At 39.7% G+C, this 21,099-nt stretch overlaps 1 protein-coding gene across 15 annotated transcripts in view; it reads right to left on the bottom strand.

Moving 5' to 3' along the window:
- PLEKHA5 (pleckstrin homology domain containing A5) overlaps positions 1-21,099 on the bottom strand; it is a 211,389-nt gene that overhangs the window by 117,140 nt on the left and 73,150 nt on the right. Inside the window, exon 1 of one of the 15 annotated variants that reach the window (XM_074357660.1) lies at positions 12,600-12,618. The exons of the other annotated variants lie outside the window; for them this stretch is intronic. The gene's annotated coding sequence lies outside the window, so the exon portion shown is untranslated. Of the gene's footprint in view, positions 1-12,599; positions 12,619-21,099 lie in introns of those variants that run through there. 15 annotated transcript variants of the gene reach the window in all.

The following is a 21,099-nucleotide window of genomic DNA, read 5'->3' as shown; positions in this document are numbered from 1 at the left end:
TCTAATTCATATCAAACTCAATATTATGCAACCTTTTTCTAAGTCATCTTATTTATAAGTTGGGTAGTAATTGTTAAACTATCATTTTACCTTTGGAGATACAAATTCAGTCAGAAAACCAAAACCCAGCACTTCTTTAAGCTATACCGAGATCTGCTAGATGAACTCAGCTCTCCAGTAATGATTGGTTGGAACAGATTTCTTTAAATTTGCTAAATACTTTGACATTTCTTTAAAACTGCTAGATAGATTTTTTAAAGGGGTCTCGGAATAGGACTGGGTCCTCTATGTAGCTTATTAAGACATTTTTCAGGATACGAATATACAGTTGCAAATAAAAAATGCTTTTAGAAATTTCAAATGTAACTTGAAGTGGGGTGGGGTGGATCCAAACTCCTTATATGCAACCTGAATGTGCACACTTGCACACGTGGCTAAAATCTCCGCTGTTAACATGTCAGAGTCCGTACTACCTCGTCTGTCCATTTGCTAGGCAGTACAACACAATAGTTACTCAATGTCTGGATTCTGTTACAACTTCTGTATTATTTATAACTCATAACATATTTTTATATTGCACATTTGGGGAAAAAAACCACTTTTGGCTACCCTAAACAAACTTAAACTGACAGGGATTCCAAGTATTCAAAAGAAAGGAAGGACTAGTTTCTAAGTAAGCCAATTAAATTCTTGGAGAAAAGGAAAGAAAAGAGGAGGGAAGGGGGGGAGGAAAAGGAAAAGGAAAAGGAAAGGAAAGGAAAGATGCCTGCTTTCAAAGGAAAGCCAGCATCTAGCCCCGTGGAATGATATGATGAACAATTCCCGGTTTCCAGCTCAGATTTAACACCACTTGGCAGGCAACTTTTTAATTAGCTTTTATTCTCCCTTTGGCAGCTACTCTAAAATTTTTTGCCACTCTCCTTTAAGCCACCTATCCAATCCCTCCTGTGTGCCCCCAAGTAAACTTTTGTTGCCCTACAGCTCAAATCTTTAACTGTAGTCATGCCCATGCTTACTTCTTCCTTCAAGCCTTCAGAAGATAAGATGCTGCCCTCCTCCACGGTTCTACATCCTTGATCTGCCTGCCTGCTAACTTCCTTGGGACCTCATCTAACAACTGTTCCTTCTGTTTCCTGCATCTTCAGTCTTCTCTCTACTGGCTCCTATTTCACCAGCTAAAAAACACACTTCAGTCATTTCCACACTTTGACGCATCTTGTCAATGAATTTCTCTTTCCTTTCTTGGCCAAAAGACTAGTTCACACGAGTTGTTTGCACTCCCCTACTCACTTCACTCCTCTACTGACGGTCATCTCACTTCTGTCCTCCCCACCCACTCAGTGAAGGTCGCTGATGTCTTCCCAATGGACAGTGTCAAAGGCTGCTTCTCAGCCATCATCTCGCAGGACGGATGCACAGCACCTGGTACAGTTAATGCTCCCCCTACTGGTTTTCCTACCCTCACTCCTACACCTGCTTCTCCCATGCTGCCCATTTCTTCTAGACATGTGGTTTCCTTTAAGGTTCTATCTTCAACCCTCCTTCATTTACATCCTCCATCCTTAAGTAATTTAATTCACTCCTTATTTAATGACCCCAGTTGTTACTCAGTAACATACTGCTGTTTTAATTAAACCTATGCACTCTAATCTAGTTCTTTGCCCTGATACTCTTCCCTGCTCTGTGCAGCCCTGTATCTAATTTGTGCTCTCTCAGCAAAAGGAATATCCTACCATATTTCAAACTCAAAATGTCCAAACCTCTTTATTCCCAGTTAAACCTGCTTCCTTCCTTAATTTCTCACCTCAAACATAATCCAAATGTTGGACAGCAGTCCCTCCCGTCCCTCTTGCTATCTCCTGCCCCAGCTCATCAAACCCCACGATTCCGCCTCCTTAACACCCACTGCATCTCTCCCCTCTCCCTTTCTGCTGCCATAGTTTGAGATCCTCGTCCCAATTTCAAACATTACAGAATTCATGCCCAACCTGCTCCTCCTCCAATGCACCTCCACACTGCTGCAGCTTTATCTTTCCAACACAACAGATCTGTCCTGTTCTGCTCTCCTATGCACACCCTTCAAAATGGTCCCCAGGGGCTCCTGTGGCTGCCCTCCTCAGCTGCCTGAGCTCCCCCACCAGGTACCTCACCCACCCCTGGGCTCTCACAGCACTGGAGTAACCGTTCCTCAAAGAGCTCGACAAATTTTTGGTCTTGCCAGTCACTCTGTTTTGGGTGCTACCCACCCCTGCTTTTCTGCCTGGCAAATTCTTAATCACCCTTCAAAACCCAACACAGACGTTGTCTGCTCTGGGAAGCCACCCACACTCTCGGATTCCCGGCAGGAGGGATCACTTCCTCACACTCTGCACGCTTCCCTCACGGTCCTCAGTACTTGCCCAGAGGGATCAGTCGCCCATCTTTGGAGATTTAAGTCACCTGTTCCCATGTGTGTTTAATTATTTGACAGAAATTCTCTTTCCAGACCCTATTCCTGTCTACTGGTCAGACTAGGAGCTGTCTGAGGCTCACCAGAATCCAGCACAGGGACCTGGACAGTATCAACACGTTCAGAAGAGGTCTTGAGGTTAGAGAGGAAGAACCTTGCAGTCACACAGATCTGGGCTTAAACTCTGGCTCTGCTGCTTACAAGCTCTGTGAACTTCAAACAAAGAACTGCTCTCAACGTGTTTTTCTGATTCTGAAATGGGGATAACAGCACCTCTCCCAGACACTGCTGTGGGGGTTACATAAGATACAGGCCCTCAGCAACTGCCAACGTGAAGCACGTGAAATGACTGGTGAGTTTATGAACACACTGGTCACATAACATCTCCAAAGTTATAAGTCCTTAAGATTAAAACTAAATATGCGAGCATAGATTAATTTTTTAAAATCTACTTATCAACACATTCACTTAAAAGTAATCGTTTAACAGACATTTTATATTTTTATTAAAACCAAACAAATTCTTTCTCCTTTGTCTTTGGTTGATGGCTACCCCATATTTAAAAATTTTATACCCTTGTAATAGAAAGAAGCATAGAATCACTAATTTCATCTATTTTTCCAAACTCAACATGACTGAAATTCAACTACTTCCTCTATCTTACTACTCAGTAACTCTGGTGCTTCAAAATGAAATTAAAAGGAAAGTGACTGAAAGAGTGAACTAACAGACATTCTAAAATGAGAGGAAAAAAACCATGTAACTTAGACATGGAAAAGTCATTTGAAGTCAAGAGAGCTAGAATTATTCAATTAAAACTGCGTTAAAACTGAACACGCAAAAATGAAAAGCCAGAAAAACATCAATCTTAAAAAAAGATTGTGAATGATTATTTTTTCCTTTCTACTTGTTACATTTTCTAAAATAAGCATGTATCACTTTTTACAATAAAAATTATTTTAAAAAATCTTTTTGAAAATGCTCAAATTAAATGGTCAGTGAAAAGACAGAATTATAACGTTGTGTATTCCACGTGACCCCTATCACAGAAGAAAGTCTGTACATGTGGGGGTACACACAGGGAGAAAAGCTGGAAGGCAAGTTCTTGCTTTCTCTGTTTACTGAAATTACCAGTAGTTTTTACAGCCTTTATAGTTTTCTGTATTTTCTAATTTCTTTACAATGACCTAGTATTACTTTTAAAAATAACAGCTTTTTTTGACTCATATACCATAGAATTCAATCATTTAAATTGTATAATTCAACTGATATTCAATTTTAGATATTCACAAAACTGTGCAACTATCACCACAATCAGCTTTAGAACATTTTCATCACCCCGAAAGAAAACCTGCAACCATTAGCAGTCACTCCTCATTACCCCAACTCCCCAGTCCCTGGAACCCTCCAATGTATCTTCTGTCTCTACGGATTGCCCTATTCTGGATATTCCATATAAGTCGAATCATATATGTGGTCCTTGGTGAATGACTTCTTTTATTTAGCATAATATCTTTAAGATTTATTCATGTTGTAGAATGTACCAGGACTTCATTTCTTTTTGTCACCAAGCAATATTCCACTGTATGGATAGAGTACATTTTATTTATCCATTTACGAGTCATCATGTGAGTTGTTTCCACTTTGGGCCTCTTCTGAGTAATGCTGCTTTGTGTGTTCACGTCCATGTTTTGTAACCACATATGTCTTCAAATCTCTTGGATATACACCAAGGAGTGGAACTACCCAGTCACTTGCTGACGCACTGTTTAACTTCTTGAGGAACTACCAAACTGCTTTTCAAGCCGATGCATCATTGTACCTTCCCACCAGCCAAGGAGGAGAGCTGTAATTCTTCCACATCACTGCCAACATGCGTTACTGCCCATCTTTTTGATTACAGCTATGCCAGTGGATGTGAGGTGAGAGCTCATTATGGATTTGATTTGCATTTCTGTGATCGCGAATGATGTTTAGTATCTTTTCAGGTACTTACTCTTTTTTGGCGAAGCATTTATTCAGATCTTTTGCCCATTTAAAAAACTGAGTTGTCTTTTGATGATTGAGTTGTAGGAGTTTTTTAAAAATGTATTCTAGATATAAGTCTCTTATCAGATATATGATTTGCATAATGTTTTGTATTAATTTACGAAGAGGAAAAAGAACTCCATCTCTCCCAAATATTCAATTAGCAGCACTGTGGGCATGGGGTTCAACATGATAATGACAGTTATAAAACAAGTTAATGTGTGAAGAGCACTTTACAATTTTCCACCTAATTCTAACCCAGATGGTAATAATGGGCCTATCTCTGAAGTCAAGAGTCAAAGGCCAGCAGAGTTCAAGTGACTCACTCAGTCTCTCCTGACTTCGCAATTTTTCTATCACTATTTTTCCACATGTCGTCTTTCTTACTTGTTTTAATGTTCTCTCTCTGCATTGTTTTTAAATTTTTAAACAAATTGTCTTATAATGCTTTTTAGAACAAGGCAGATATGTTTACGCAGAAGTTCCTCCAAGTGCCCCAGCTAAGCAGGATTAAAAATCCCCAAGCCTCTGGGGACTCGGTTCCGCCCTTTGAGATTGTCCAAACCCACTGATAGTGTGACAGGTCTCATAGAAGGAACGGTGCAGCCTGGCAGAGATTTGTGAAGGCTTACATGACAAAGGTGGAAGGTGACTGTCCCAGTGAACCCAGTTTGGTGGTGTTTTATTAGTCCCCTGTGACTACTGTAACAAACTACCATCACACTGGTGGCTTAACACAATAGAAATCTATTCCCAGTTCTGGAGGCCAGAAATCATTTTCACTAAACCGAAATCAAGGTACTGCTGGGGCCACGATCCCTCTGAAAAGAATCAGTTTCTTGCCTCTTCTAGATTATGGTGGCTGCCGGCATTCCTTGGCTTGTTGGCCCCATCATTCCATCTTGTGTGTGTGACCCTTGTGCCTGAAGTCTCCCCCCGACCACCTCCCCTTATAAGGACACTTGTGATTATATTTAGTCTCAGCTCCCATGATCCAGGATAATCTTCCCATCTCAAGGTACAAAATCTTTGCCAAATAAGGTGAACTTCCAGCTTCCAGGGACTAGGATGTGATCAGTGTGCATCCAGGAACTATTATTTAGCTGGGAGAGGGGCTTTTACAAGACCCAAGAACAAAGTCCCAAAGTTGTGAAGGGGCAACTTCCACTATCTTCCTTTCCTTAGACTCACAGTCTAGTTGTTTTAAATACAAAAACTGCTCCTACAGCTACACTCTTCTTTCTATTCCAGCCCTAACACTATCCCCCAACACTGCTAAAAGTCACCATCTTAGTCCCTTGCTCAAGGAGCTTCAATTATTCTTAAGAACAATTTTATACAGAGGAAAACACAATCCAAGATTCAAGTTTGTTATAACAAAAAACACAGGAGGAAAAAGAGAAACTGAACAACAAATTGTTTTCTCTTAAAATTATTTACAAACATATAACTCTAGCATTAAAAGAGGAATTCGGTATTTCATATTAAATCACTTCTCAGCTCCTAAAAATAACTGAAATGTGCAATACAGTCATAATTGTTACATGCACATTACAAGGTTTAAAATGTTAACTATTGTATAATTTTTAAGTATTAGAAAAGGAAAAGGGTACAAGGGGTGCAGGGTCTTCCTACATAAGCCCTAGAAAACATCTGATTTGCCAAGCCTCACGTTAATGTCCACAATGACATTGGTAACTATCAAACATCATTGCTAAAATCTATGAAGAGGTCAACTCTTTGGTTACGGAAAAAATTCTTGCTTCCTTATTAATTAACTCTTTAGGGAAGTGGAGAAAAGGTAGTGAAAATGAGGACGTCTCTGACCAACCAGGAAACAGACATGCTGATTAAGTTTCCTGATCTTCACATCCTCTGCCCTATAATCTCTACTTTTTGGTACAGAAGGGTTTTTGCATTATTTACTAAGATTAAGTTATCCATCTCCCAGATGGGTTTTTTGGCTGGATGATAACTGCTGCGATTCTCCCTTTCTTGCCATAAGCAACTTGGCCTCAAAGGAAAGATATGTTTCTGAAATACACTTAAAAAGTTGCTTTTAGTAGACAGAAATCATACTTTCTCATTGACTCCAACTGTAATTTCAGAGATTTATTCTTAAGGAAAAAGCACAGCTCCAAGAAAAATTTATGCTTGTATCTAAAGCATACCTTCCTTTCTGACAGACAGGAGAAAATGTTCTATCATAGTTCATCTGCACTTGAAAAGAGCCCAAAGATGTGTGCTAGATACCAGACAAGCTATCATCATGGAGGCTGGGAGAAGATCCTGATCCCTAATTCTGAACCTCTTCCACCAGAAATCAGCCCTGCAAAATGATGGTGTTAAATAAGTCACAGATCCTCTGTTCTAGACTTGTGATTTTCTATCTTTACAAAGTAGATCTTAGACTTACCATAACTTTAAAAATGTCAGCTATAAAAAAACTCGGAACACTTGCAGAATTTTACTAACACATGTATTTTTTATTAAAGGTTCTCTAAATTGCATATTCAATGTCTGGTCATTTACAGTGGAGTAAATATGGCTACTAAACCACAAAACACCAATTCTACACTAGGCTTAATAAGAAACCTGGTCTATCTCCGTTCTCAGAAACCAAACGAGACCGACGTCAATCTGCAGAGCATCCTCAGGCTCCTGAGTTGCCCTGGGTAGGTGGGAGTCCTTGCACCCAGATTCAGTTACATTTGTACCCTCTCTACTCAGAATAAATAAGGATTCGAGACCTGCATACTCTTAGGTTAAATTAACCTAATCACAAGAAAACCACAGTTTAAATCAAATTTAGATTTAACAGAGTTATCAGAACAAGAGCCTAAACTACTAACCAAATCAAACTATCAATTTTTCAAAGCAAAATCAAAACAGAGTCACTAAAGTAAGTGGGCCGGCCAGGCAGGCCACCAACAGGTAATTTACCTCCACGTGAGTCTGATGCGTTTCACTGAAGAGGCAGAAGCCTAGAGACTCAAGGAAAGGAAGGGAACAGTGGCCATCCTGTAACCTCCCAGGCAGCATTCAGGTTAGTGGGGAAGAAAAAACGTCAGGAGGAAAGAGAAGAAGTTTACCGATTTGGCTCAGGGCCAGTGGGCTGAAGCGCTGCTGAGGAGGAAGCACTCTTACATCAAAATATAGTACATTGTAATTCAGACCGTTTCAAGGCTCAACACCAAAGACAAACGTGCAGCGGATTTGGCAAGGAGAGCATATGGATGGCGAGTCAATCAAACGAAACAGACATTTTAGATGCTGTAGCCCCTGAGACGGTCCATTTGCATTCTGACATTAAGCTTAACACGGGTGGGAGGAAGATATTTCTGTCTGGAAATGATGTAAGGCTATTGTTATTGCTGCTGTTAAAATGTTCAACTTTTATTCTGACCTATAGTTCTTACTTTTTAGTGCTCAGGCCGATGACACTGGAGGAAATATGGGTTACACAAAACTGAAATGCTCAGAGTGAGTTAGCCAGACTGATCCTTTTTGCATGTGGCTAACTGAAAGTAGCTTTCTCCTGTGATGGGTGCAGCAAAGATCTGGATAAGTGAATCCAAGATTAACAGGGAGAAATAGCAAAAAGAACCCGAGAAACAGAAAGACTGAAATGTGATTCTCAGACTAAATGTTTGAGCTAGAAATGCAAGCAAGTACTTGATAAATGGTTGCCAAGAAGAATCAAGATGAGGAAAGAATCACTTGTCAGGAACTGCAGTCAAGAGAGGCTGACAGCCTGACATGGAGCGGGCCATCTGGGCCCCATCAACACAACACTGAGGGTAAACGCCCATGAAGTGCTGAGGGTTTAGAGACCATCCATTAATGGCCTAATTAAACAGTTAAGTTACGCCAGGCTAGGTTAAGTAATGGGATTACATATATATGTACTTTTGGGTTTTTTTTAAGTATTTTAATTTTTTCTTCTTTTTTTTTTTTTTTGGTTAGTGGTGGTACTGGACCAGGACCTCATGCATGCAAGCACACGCTCTACCACTGAGCTATTACCCTCCCCCGCCATATACATGTACTTTTGAAGCACATATCTTAAATCGTTTATGCCTCTGAGCCCTTGTTAAAATAGTTTTATATCGAGTCAGCTAACTGACCTTGAATTTGCCAAAAAGCTGGTGTTAGAAGAAATGCACTAGAGAGAAGCTAGTGAACAATGGCCATGGCCCTAAAGACATAGTATTTGAGGTGTTCTTCCAACACCAACCCTTGCACCCATTCAATCTCTGATAGTTGAACAACCTTGCTCTAGGAGGGCTACGTTGGCCTGGTTTTCACCACATTTTCAAAAGATGGGTTGTAGAGTTCCAGAGTTCTTGGCTCCAAATAATTACAAAATTCTATCATGGTCAACAAAGAATTATTACAGTCCCTATCAACTCATATTATCGGCTCATATGGAGATTACATAATAGAGTCTCATAATTTTAATATGTTTCTTAAACAATAATTGTATGAAAAGGGTTTGTTTTTAAACAAACAGCAAGCCTCGGAAAGTAAAGAACAAAGAAACAAAATATAAGCTCTAAAACAGGTTATCCATTGATATGGATTGAAAAACATGAAAAGGAAAAATTTTAATTCAATAAACATTTATTGAGTGCCAACTCTGTACCAGGCACTGTTGGGTTTCCATTAATTTAAGAGCTCACACTCCATTAAATGTGATTTGATTCATTTACCATTGTTTATAGAGTTATACAAACAAATTTGAGGTATTTCTTTAGCTAAAATATTCATCACTTTGACTACCAGGCTAAACACAGCTGGAACGTAACAGGTATTCAGCAATTACTCTATTTATAAAAGTTGGCTAAGCAACTGAGGCCCTTTTAACATTTTACCATGTGTACATTCTGGTTTAAAAAATATATATATTATTATAAAGAGAGTCCAAGTATATTATTACTTATAAATCAGTATACTTTTGTGAATCTGGTATTTCAAATAGAATATGTAATATTTTGAAAAAAATCATATAGAAAATACGTTAATTGTTTGGGGGGGGAATTAAAGAGACAAACATTCAACGCCTACTTTGTGACTAACATCATGCTAGGTTCTTTTTATAAAATGCAATTCCCGTATATCTGGAAGTATTAAGATTTCTGTTTACTACTGAAAACATGGAAAATACAGAAATGCAGATACTTGCCTACAGTTACAAGTTGTAAAAGCTAGATTGGAATCTAGGCCCACCAGATTACAAATACCAGTTACTTCCCATTACATATCATATTTTAAAAACTAATTTGTTTCTCCATGGGAGTAATCTAGGATTAGCTTTAAGGAATGAAGGAGAGGGGAGGGTATAGCTCAGTGGTAGCATGCATGAGGTCCTGGGTTCAATTCCCAGTACCTCCATTAAATAAACCTAATTACCTCCCTCTCAAAAAAAAAAAAAAAAAAAAAGAGAGAGAGAGAGAGAATGAGAACTTGTGAGAATTATCTAATTTTTTTATTTTACTTGCTCATATGGTGCCTCAAATCCTTCACAGAGTATTCACTGCCTACACTTCTAGCGTTTGGGGTGCTTTCAAAAATGTAATTATAGCTTACATCACTATTACCACCACCAAATTTAATCATACCCTACACATCCCATTTCTATTATAATTCTAATATTGTTTTTCTAAATGCAAAATGAGAAGAGAATTGAGGCAATTTTCTGGAAGATAAATGCAAACCCGTAATTCTTTCATTTCCCCAGATATTTCAATATAAGAAATAAATATTCAGCATTATTAAACATCATTAAAATGTTTACTAAATGTTCAATACCATGTGTTGGTTTTTCTTTTCAAAAGTAAACCATATTCCAGAGGAAAGAAGTTCTTAACATGATGTTAAAGGCCAAGCAGTTGTGTCCTTCTGGCCCCTTATTACCCAAACTTACTTGACCACAGACCCTATTTTCAAGTACCATCACTTGGGATTGTTAAGCACTGCTAAATTTCATAAAAGCTAGGGAAATAAACGCTCCTTAACCGGCAGATGTTAAGTTACATAAGTTAGTACACAAACTTAATGATCTGGAAATGAACAAAATATATGGGTATATGCTTCATCTTCAGAAACCTGGCAGGGAAATCCTTGTCACCAGTAATTTTTCTTTTCATATTCCCCTCTTTTCATTTCCTCAATATTTCTTAAGGTTTTTCTTTAACAGATCTTCTATTATCCATTTATCTTCTACTGAAGATCTAGGAAGACCTATGATTAGAGGTAAAGGACTAAATACATAAGAGAAAACAGTGTAAACTGTCATTTTGCCATGAACATTTCATGATTATTTCATGAGTAAATATGGGGGAAAGAGTTAAAATTTGCAATCCTGTAATTATATAACATACAGGGAAAATGTATTTCTAAAAAATTAGTTTCAGAGACCACAGAGGACTTATACATTTGAAATATTTTTAATTAAGAAAGAAAGCAGTTGATATGACTCTGTAAAAGCAATACTTGCTTGTTTTTTTCCCCATGGCAGCTGTGAGTGACTTATAAACCTCATGAATCTTTGCAACAAGCCAAGAAACCATCTTATTACTTCAGAAACCTTAAATGAACCTCCTCTTTACCATGGTAAAATATTATATTTAAAGTAAGCGGAAATAAACAGGGTGTGTGTGCTGCCCAAGGGCACACAAGTGAGTCAGGTTTTAGAAGTGGGAATAGATTTTTGAGTATTGTCACCTAGTCCTCCTCTCTAACTGCTAATCCTCCCTTCCCATGAATATACAAGCTTAAGTATACGCCCACCTCCTTCACATGTGCCAATCCTGGAAAATGGCATAGTGGGGGCAGTTCTCAAAATAAAGATATTTTAGGAAAGCATCACATAATTGCCTGGCATTTGAAGGCCCTAGGCTTTTAGTATTCTCTTCCTATTCCTCCCACCCCTGCATCGTTTTTCTAGAGCTCCTAACAGCACCCTGTATACCTCAAATTCCCTACCTGACATTTCTGTTGACTCACCAACATGATTTCTCCCCAAGGAAATAAACATGGTAATTTTATGCTTTTTCTTCAAATCTTTAAAAAAAATACGATTTATCTTGAGCAAGTATGCAACTTTAATTCCTTGATTTATCTCGAGCAGAGTATGCAATTTTAATTCCTAGGAGAATACGCTGAAGATGTGATTGCCAAGTTCATCTATGAAAGTATATCATCAAAATCATGTTCTTTATGAAATAATAACTTATAGCTTTTAAATGTTACTTAATATTATGAGAACATAATATGGAAAAAAATTGCCCTTTTTAACTTCATGGTAAAACATGAAGATGTTGAGTAACAAAAATAATCACAAAACATTCAAATAAGAATATCTTTCTAGCAATCACCATAATATGAGCTCAAGGGAAGTAAGAAGAGACCCAAATGGCAAAACTATTTTTGTGCTCCAACACTTCTGTAGAGCTGACTCAATAACTAAAAACAGAACGAATGCCAAATACGAATCCTGGATAATCATAACATATTTTCAAAATGTTGTCAATCTCCTTTTATCTCAGAGTATTTTAAATGACCAAGTATCTTACAAAGCCAACTTCTTTTTTGAACCACCTATTTAACAACATGTACATATCACCACAACATATGGGACCACAACTCTCATTTTCTGTAAAGAATTCTTGCTCTGACACATTACTTTATTAGCTAGAGTTGAAAATTTCTTGCTCTTAGGCTACTACTATATCAGATACAGTTTTAAAATGTGGAAGAAAAAAAATTCTAATTTAATTAAAGTACAAGAACAAAAACGTTGAACTGCCCACGCAGACAAATCCTGAACTCTCCGAGCACATAATTCTGCCAGCGTTACTCAGCACCACGGAGCAAGGGAAATCTGTGGAGAACACTGAGGAATAAATATCATCGTAGCAATTTACGAACTTGTCACCTGAGAAATAGACTGAAGATATTTCAAAAGAGTGAGATTTGGACAGTAGAAACAATTTTCTCCCAATCTCAGCTAAGTTACTTGCTACATGTATCAGCTTAGTACAAAACACGCAGCAGATACGAGGAAAGACAGAGCCTTGCTAGGAATTACAAAACAGAATAAAACAGCCAATTAACTTACCAAACGGCCTTTTGCTAAAAACCTGCATTCTTCTCTTTGTCTCAGGCCTCTGGTTTCCAAAAGACAAATCACATGCTCTCTGAGAGAATGATGACAAAAGGGCCCACCGTTTTCTTTTCTGCTATTTCCACTAGAAGAAAACTGAACCACACTGCAGTCTCCAAGAATAAGTACTTCATGTGAGCATGCTCAGTATCTAATTTAAATGATTTGGTATTTCATCTCAGCTTGCGATGGCCTACTTCCAAACAAACTCGGAGAGCTGCAAACTCAACCAAAGATCGTTAACTGCAATGAACTAAACAGAACCACCAAATGATAACAGATTTGTTTTTAACTTCATGATTTTTGTGGTTCATTTGATTTGATGCAACTGGAAATTATTTCTATACTTTTATTAAAACAAGTTCTTAGGTTTCAATATCTCATTAACTATGTTCACATATGCATCCAAAATCCTGGAATGGACTGGAAATTTCAAAATATCCAGGTTGTGATCCCCCAAAGTAAATCTGACCACTGATAAATAAAGCAAACTATAAGCCGTTCATATCTTACTTTTGAACCTCTTATTCTGTCCTCTTGTCTATTCTCTAAATAAAACCATCTACCGATTATCTGTTAGGATTTTAATTTCTCCTTTGACAATGTTAGTAAATATTAGTAAGCTGAAATATTCAGTATCTTTATTAAAAATGTCTGCTATCTTCAAACTATAGCACATAGCATTTTTCTCACCTACAAGTTATATATTTTATAATAAATTATATTCTTATGTAAAACAGACCTCACCCAAATGTTGACACAGGTTTTAAAAGGACTTAAATTTTTTTTTGCATTTTCAAGAACAATTTTTATCAAAATGCCACACACACACACAAAATTCACCACTTTGCATATGTATGTTTATGTCATCAAATAACTAATTTGTTGAGGGAGTTGCTGCAAAGACCATACAGTTTCGCACGATGGAAATATGGTCAAGAAGCTTATCTTCTGCCCACTGTGATCATTTCAGTCTTCCAGAAACAGAAATCCAGCACAGCACATACAGCGCCTCCAGACCAACCAGACAATTCTCCAACGGTCACTTTCCATTTTCACCTTGGGCAGACGAGCAAAAACAGGAAGTGCATATACACTTGACACACACCCAGCCTGGGACGGCAAACCACTGATAGAGGGGGCTGGCCTGTCTTTCAACGGGTTCTTCTGCTAATTTATGATTCTTCCTTTCTTCGCAACCCTTCTTGGCTACTCCTATCACTTCCCTGTTGTCAACGAGCTGTCCATGCCACCCCCACACACAAATGTCTCATTTTGTGAACAGCAGCCTTGCCCCCTTCCACCCCCACCCCCGAACTAATGTGGAAGGCCTGGGAAAGTACGAAGGCAGAGGAGATAGACAAATTCCACAGCCAAGATAAGGCCCCTCAAAGATGGTGGGACAAGACATTCAAAGGTTCAGAGAGGCTGTAAAAAATAAAATGTTACAGTTTTTTTTTAAAACCATAGAGAACCATTTGTGGAACCACATTTAATTCCAATATCTTTCTAGACAATAAAAGTGTTCAGTTCAAAGAAAACTGCCAACACACCAGTTTCTTCAGCATTCTACCAAAGCAGCTCCTTCTTGTCGGTCAAGGGAAGTTCAGTAGGCCTAACTGCGAGGTCTGTGGGTGCTGTACGCTACCTCAGCGTTCCATCTCTAGAGAAAAAGCTCAAGAAATGAAGCCACAAAGAATAAAAGCAATTAATGACGAAGAGTTGTACCACATGCATAAGTCTTGTGTACCGTTAACTCTAGTAAGTTTCGTGTCCTGTGTGCGTGAGGGTGAGGACTCCGTGGAAAGAGTAAGTTACTTGAAGTACTCAAGGAAAGCCCTACGATCCCTGAGTGAGGAAAGTTCTTCCCTGAAAGCGAACACTGTACTTCTGATCTATAAACATTTACTGAGAACACGTTATACACATGAGACATGGTGCGAGGCACTGCACAGTGGAGACAAAATCAAGAAGGACTATCTCTGCCTCTGGAAGAGCTCAGGGACCAGGAGGCCGGGGAACAAGTAACTAAGGTAAGGGCACCATGGCAGAGAGGTACCTTCATGTTCTGGAGAGTCGGTGAACTTCTGTAAATGCCTGGATGAATACTGAGGATCTGGACTGGGGAGGAGAGGGAGGAAAGAGGGGAGAGGGAGGAAAGAGGGGACAGAGAGGTCGGGGCAGGGGGCTGGCAGTGCGGCCGGCAGAGGACCTGGGACCTGGCTTGGGGCCCGGAGAACTTCTGGTGCTGGTGCTGTGCATGCCAGACGGAGCAGATGTCAACACCGGGACGAGAGACAAGAGGAAAGAGAGGCTCATTATTCTGGGATGGTACTTGGAAGCAGACGGCAGGAAGCATTTCACACTCTGGATAACGGAAGAGTCAGGGTCATGTGTTAAAAAGCAGAATGAAGGAGTCAACTTTGGAAAGACAGGAAAATACGAAAACAGGAAAGAGAGGCCCTGATTTCAGCACGCTGCACTGTACGTCCCTTTTCAAACGCACTTCTTGAACTCTTTCGTATCACTCCATGACTCTTCAACCTGAATTTCCTCTCTCCTCTACGTTCCACCTCAGCATTCTGATTTAAATTTGAGGTCGTCTTGTAATTACATGGATCCTTTGATCTTACCTAGAGGGCCTGTTTTTTTTTTTCTTTTAAATCTTTCTCACTGAAAAATTGTGCTCTACACTGGAATTTGACGCAACATTGTAAAAGGACTATAACTCAATAAAAAAAGTTAAAAAAAACCTTTCTCTTTCATCACTCATTCTTTAATTCACTTGCTTACCCTTTTCTCTACCTACAAAACCTGATAAAAAGCTTCCCAGATGCTACCCCAGTACGAATGGATGTATCTGTAAAAATTCAACCAGAGATCTAACCTATTTCTATGATGAGTGAGTAACCTCTGAAAACTGCATACAGTTCTAGTGCACATCACTGTGTGTATGCGTGTGAGGGTGGGTGGATCTCTCAGTGACATAGATGTACCTGGCATTCATTTGATGACTAACCACGGGGACGGAAGGGGGGGGGAGCATGGAAATGAACACTCGCACCCTATATTGCAATCTGTGGTTGTTTTGTTTTTTACCAGAGGGTCACATCAGAATCAACTGGGTAGCTAAAAAAACACTCTCGCACACGCATTCAGGCTTCAAAAATCTTTCAATCTGACCATTCCTACATGCCTTTGAGCTTCCTCTGGTTAACAGCCACGGTTTGTACCCACGAGTTTCCAGAGTGAGACGGACACATAAATAATTAAAAGACAATGTTAGACATGGAGAAGGAAGAAGTATGTTACGGGTACAATAATTCTGCATGATCCACAGATCAGTTAACATTTGAGCAGGACTGGCAGGAAAAATGAGCATGTTCAGGTACAAAAAGGTGGATGGATACTTCAGTAGGAGGATACAAAGGAACAACGTGGGCAAGGCATAAAGCCAGGGCAGGTTCATAACGCAAGGGAAAGGCAGTTCCGTGTGTGGACGGCACGGGGGCGGCAAAGCAGAAAGAGCCCAGCAAGGTGCACGGACAGTTTATGAAAGATTTTTTAAAGTAATCCTAGAGTTTACCAAATACATGAATGAACAAATTGATCACTGCAAGCTTTTCAGAGACATGAAATATTTTTAAATAGTGCAATGACATGGTCTTACTTACGGTTTTAAATATTACGTAGAAAATGGACGGAGGAAGGGAGATTAATGGCCGGGGACTGACTAGTGATATGAGAATTGGAGGGAGATTCAATAGTAGTACAACAAGGGGAAGACTGGAGATGAGACAGTGAAGTTGAGAGATTTTATGGACAGAATCAATAGGATATGGTGCTGGACTGGAAGTAGGGGTCAGACAGATAACTAACTACAAGGATTCTGGTTGAGGCAACCGGGCACAATGAGGCAACTAACTGAGCCAGAGAAGACGGATGCAAAAGACAAGCAGAAGGGCTGCATTTCAGGGAGAGAGTTCGGCACGAGGAGAGAGGACAGGAGGGAGAATCAGCTGAAACAGGTGCACTTTAGCGTCCTGACAGCCACCTGGTGATACTTTAGGTTGAAGGAAATATACAGCTGGGGTTCAAAAAAGAGATCAAGGCCAAAGATACAAATTTATAGAAGAAGAGGGGAAGCCAGATAAAGAACCCGAGAGGGGAGATCAGAATGGCAGAGGCACCCACCACCAGGAGTGATATCGAGGAAACCAAGGAAGGAAACTGCATGGAAGTGGCCAGACTGTCAAGGACAGAACGGTCAAGTAGAATGATGACTGAGAAAGACCAACATTTATCCACCAAACATCACTGCAAACCCTGTGAACATGGTTTTAATAGTACTGCAGGGTTGAAAATCAGCCTGGAGGAGGCTGAGGTGGGACTGGGTCGTCAAGAGGCTTAATAACACCACGCACTTACTGAGTCCTTATTTTTTGTCCAGCACTGTGCTACAGACTCTACGTGGGTTGTATCATTTGCCCCAAAACAACCTTAGATGATAACTGTATTTAAACTCTCAGGGATGAGAAAATAAAGGCAAAGAGCTTTGTTCACTGTCTTTCCCACTAACACACAGCTGGAAAGTGGTACAGTTGTGCTGTGTTCATACAGCTTGATTCTAGCGTTACGACCTCGCTCTACTTACGCAACCACTAAGGTTCTTTATAAATGAATAAATAAACAAATAAATAAATAGCACTTATAGGATGTTTCAGATACATGGTTACATTTAACAGTTACAACATCCCTATGCAATAGATCCTGTTAATATTCTACCTATTGTATAGATCTGGAGACTGAGGCTTGAGAGAATTGCCCAGCCTCACTCAGACAATCAGTACTGGAATTTGGATTCAGATATTGGACCCCCTAAACCCACAATCTGAACGAGATCTATAGGGCAGTTAAGTTTATGAAGGAGGCAGCATTATCGAAAAGGGATTTTCAGTAGCTAAGCAGCGTGGGAAGAGGTGGGGGAAGAAAGGAGAGTAATTGTGAAGAGAGGAATTGACAGTGAGCTAGAAGTACTGAATATGAGGCAAGAAGGACTAAAACATTTTTTTTTTTTTTTTTTTTTTTTAGTTTTACTGAAGTTAAATTTACATTCATAAAGCTCATCCCGGTAATGACTTGTAATAAATTCACAGGTTGCACAACCATTACTGCATCCAGTTTTAGAGCATTTCTATCACCTCTTAAAAATTCCCTCATGCCCTGTTTGCAGTCAATTCCCACTTCCACCCCTAGCCCCAAGCAACAGGCTCTTGAAGATGACAAATAAACCACACATTAGGAACAGCCACAGCCACCACTGTCAACCACTTTCCTCTCTGGGACAAACTGATGACACCTCTCAGTACAACACAGTAAAATCAGTCATGAAATACTGACACTGTGTATCTTGTTGGTGAAAAACGTTTTATATTTTACTGCTTTCTCACTAGGAGATCTTCAGAGGGTATTAAGTAAAAAAAAAAAAAAAAGAAAAGAAAAAGAAAAAGTAGAAGCATTGTGATTTTTTAAAATATGTGATCTTAATAATTAATACAATTGGGATTTTTTCCCCCCAAACATATAGCAAGAGTGAGCTCAGGCAATGTTCAATGGAAAAAAAAAAGTGACAGGAAGAGTCTCTACAAAATCCGGGACATGTATTTGCAAAAATCTGTGGTAAAGGAATACCTTCTGCATAATAATTTGTTACTGTCTGACAAAAGAAGAATTGTAAATTTAAAAACATATATTCATAAAATAAAGTTAAATATCCAAGTCACTTTTACTGCAGAGATAAACCCTTAGCATCCACTCAGCACGTGGAAAGATAATGAATGATCTAATTATACATTATTTTGGCATTCAAGCTGTTTGTTTCTTGTTATAGACAATGCTCAAAGACTGTAAGAAAATTTCTCGTGCTTTACTAGAAAAACAAAAGCAAGTGCCAAATTTTGCTTCTAAATAAAGATATAAGAGAAAAATATTTTTAAAAATATAGTGTAAATGAAACGAAAAAAGGAGGGTGGTGGGGCAGGACTATTTTCTGCTTTCTACTAAGAGACAGAACAGTCTTTCTTAGGTGTGCCTTCCAGAATAGTCCATTTCTTTCCATGCTGCCTTAAGATTCCTAATCATTTAGTTAAAATATTATCATCAGTGTTACAGAAATTTATAACTTTAAAAAATAATCTGTTCCCTTTTTCATTCATTCATTCATTCATTTTAAATTAAATGTTTTATTTGATAAATCTGAACGTTACATTTTGGAAACTTTGATACGTTTACATTTTGTACTATGATTAGTATTGAAGCAATATTTATCACATTACGTCATTATAGTACAATATTATTGTTTATATTCATGATACTCACAAATATTTACTGAGCATCAACTCTGTGCCAGACGCTATTCTACGTATCAGCCTATGCTCTCACGGAGCTCACGTTCTCATGGGGGAGGAAACTCAGTGAACACAGGTTCCAGGATCCCCCACGGACACCAAAATCTGTGGGGGCTCAAGTTCCTTATAAAATGGCATGGTGTTTGCATATAACCTACCCATATAGTTTAAATTCTCTCTAGATTACTTATAATACTTAATATACATGCTATGTAAATAGTTGCTGGTACAAGACAAATCCAAGTTTTGCTTTTTGGAACTTTCTGGAAATTTTTTCCCCCTGAATATTGTCCACCCGTGGTTGGCTGAATCCAAGGATGCAGAATTGTGGATATGGAGGGCTGACTACAAGAGAGTAGGAAAGCACTAAGGTAAGTGACCGAGTGAATGGATGGATAGCCAAGAGAAGTCCCGAGGAGTAACGTTTAAGCACTGGCTTAAGCAAGGGCAGAGAAGGGGAAGGGGGAAAGAAATCCAGGTACAATGGACAGTGTAACGGCTGTAAGGCTGGCAGACCTGAAGAAAAGGAAGAAGGCCCCAGTGATCAGAGTGGTGGGCGAGGGAACAGTTAAGAGACGAGGTCCACTAGTGTTGGATTTATAAACCAGAGAAGGGACTTTGGATTTTATTCTAAGTGCCATGGAAAGCTGCTCGAAGGCTGTGATATGATGTGACTGACGTGTATGTTTTATGAAGGTGCCTCTGGCTATGGTGTGGAGCATGGATTGTAAAGGGTCAAGAGAAGAAGTGGGAAAAGGTGAGAGGCCACTGGAAATGTCAGGGTGAGAGGTGATGGGGGCACAGATGGGACGTACGGCAGAGACAGAAGTGGGCACATCTGGGATGCCTTCTGGGAGAAGGCAGTATCAACAGGTTCTACTGACAGACTGGAGGTGGGGGCTGGGGGCGGGCAGGTGAAGCAAAGAGAAATTAAGGAGGGTGCAAAGTGGTTTTTTTCTGATTGCGTCCATTAGACACCATATGGGGAGGTCAGTGGGTGGAGAAGTAGGAAAAGGTCTGGTTGGAGATGCAGGTTTATGGGTGACTGCCTTGCAAGTAAACGAGGGGACTGGCAGGAGAACACAGGACACACGCTGTGCCTTCATCAGTCCACAGTGTCTACCACCGGTGCTTGGAAAGCAGTGAAAAACAGATCCTTGCTCTCAGGGAGCTTATACTCTCTCGGAGAACACAAATACATCACAACAATTAAGTAAACTGCACAGTGCGACAGAAGGGGTAAGTGCTATGAAAAAAAGAAAAAGTAGAGGAATCAGGGGCGTGGCCTGAGAGATGGCGCTAAACGAGGTCAGTGTGAGCCTCACTCAGAAGGGGAGGTGTGCACGAAGGGCCAGGAAGAGGGAAGGGGCAGGAATAAGTAAGATCTTCCAAAATAAGTGTCATTGGCCTATCTGAAGAATGGCAGTGGACCCGTGTGGCTGACACAGGAGAAAAAGAGCCAGCAAAGGGTGCCCAGAAAAGCAGCGTGAAGCCCAGAAGTGCGTGATGTCACAGAAGCTAAGGGGGAAAGGGCGTCAAGGACCAACTGTGCTGAGGGCTGCCAAGAGGATGAGTGAGACCAGAACATAGAGGTTCTTAACCCTGGAAGCGCAACGTGGAGCCAGCAGAGGAGAGAGCCATCGCTGTGGAAGGGCAGGGAAGGAGGTCCAGCTGGCAGGCGGCACAGTCATTTCTACACTTAGTAAGACAAGCTGTTCTCAGAGCTTTAAACTAAACTCTCGATCTATTGTGGCCACCAAATATGGCTTTAAAATTTTTAATGTCAACATCATCAATCAATTCTGGAGTCCAAAAATCCCATTATGTTTATTTTCTCATTCTATTAATTATAAATCACTCAAAATCACTACCCTAAGCTATTTCTCAAAAAAAAAAAAATTTTTTTTTCTGCCAAAAACAGAGAAAAAGAGCTAAAAATTCGTAAGCCAGAGAACAGCAACATGGGAGCAACTGGCTGAGAGTCACTCCAGGTGTTGTGGGTAAATGACTGATCTTTCATTTGCATGAGAATATGGTCAGTAGGTTTC

The sequence above is a fragment of the Camelus bactrianus genome, chromosome 34 (assembly GCF_048773025.1).
Source record: "Camelus bactrianus isolate YW-2024 breed Bactrian camel chromosome 34, ASM4877302v1, whole genome shotgun sequence".
In the NCBI taxonomy this organism is placed as follows: domain Eukaryota; kingdom Metazoa; phylum Chordata; class Mammalia; order Artiodactyla; family Camelidae; genus Camelus; species Camelus bactrianus.
The sequence above is the reverse complement of the archived record's forward strand: the minus strand, read 5'-3'. Positions and strand labels throughout refer to the sequence as shown.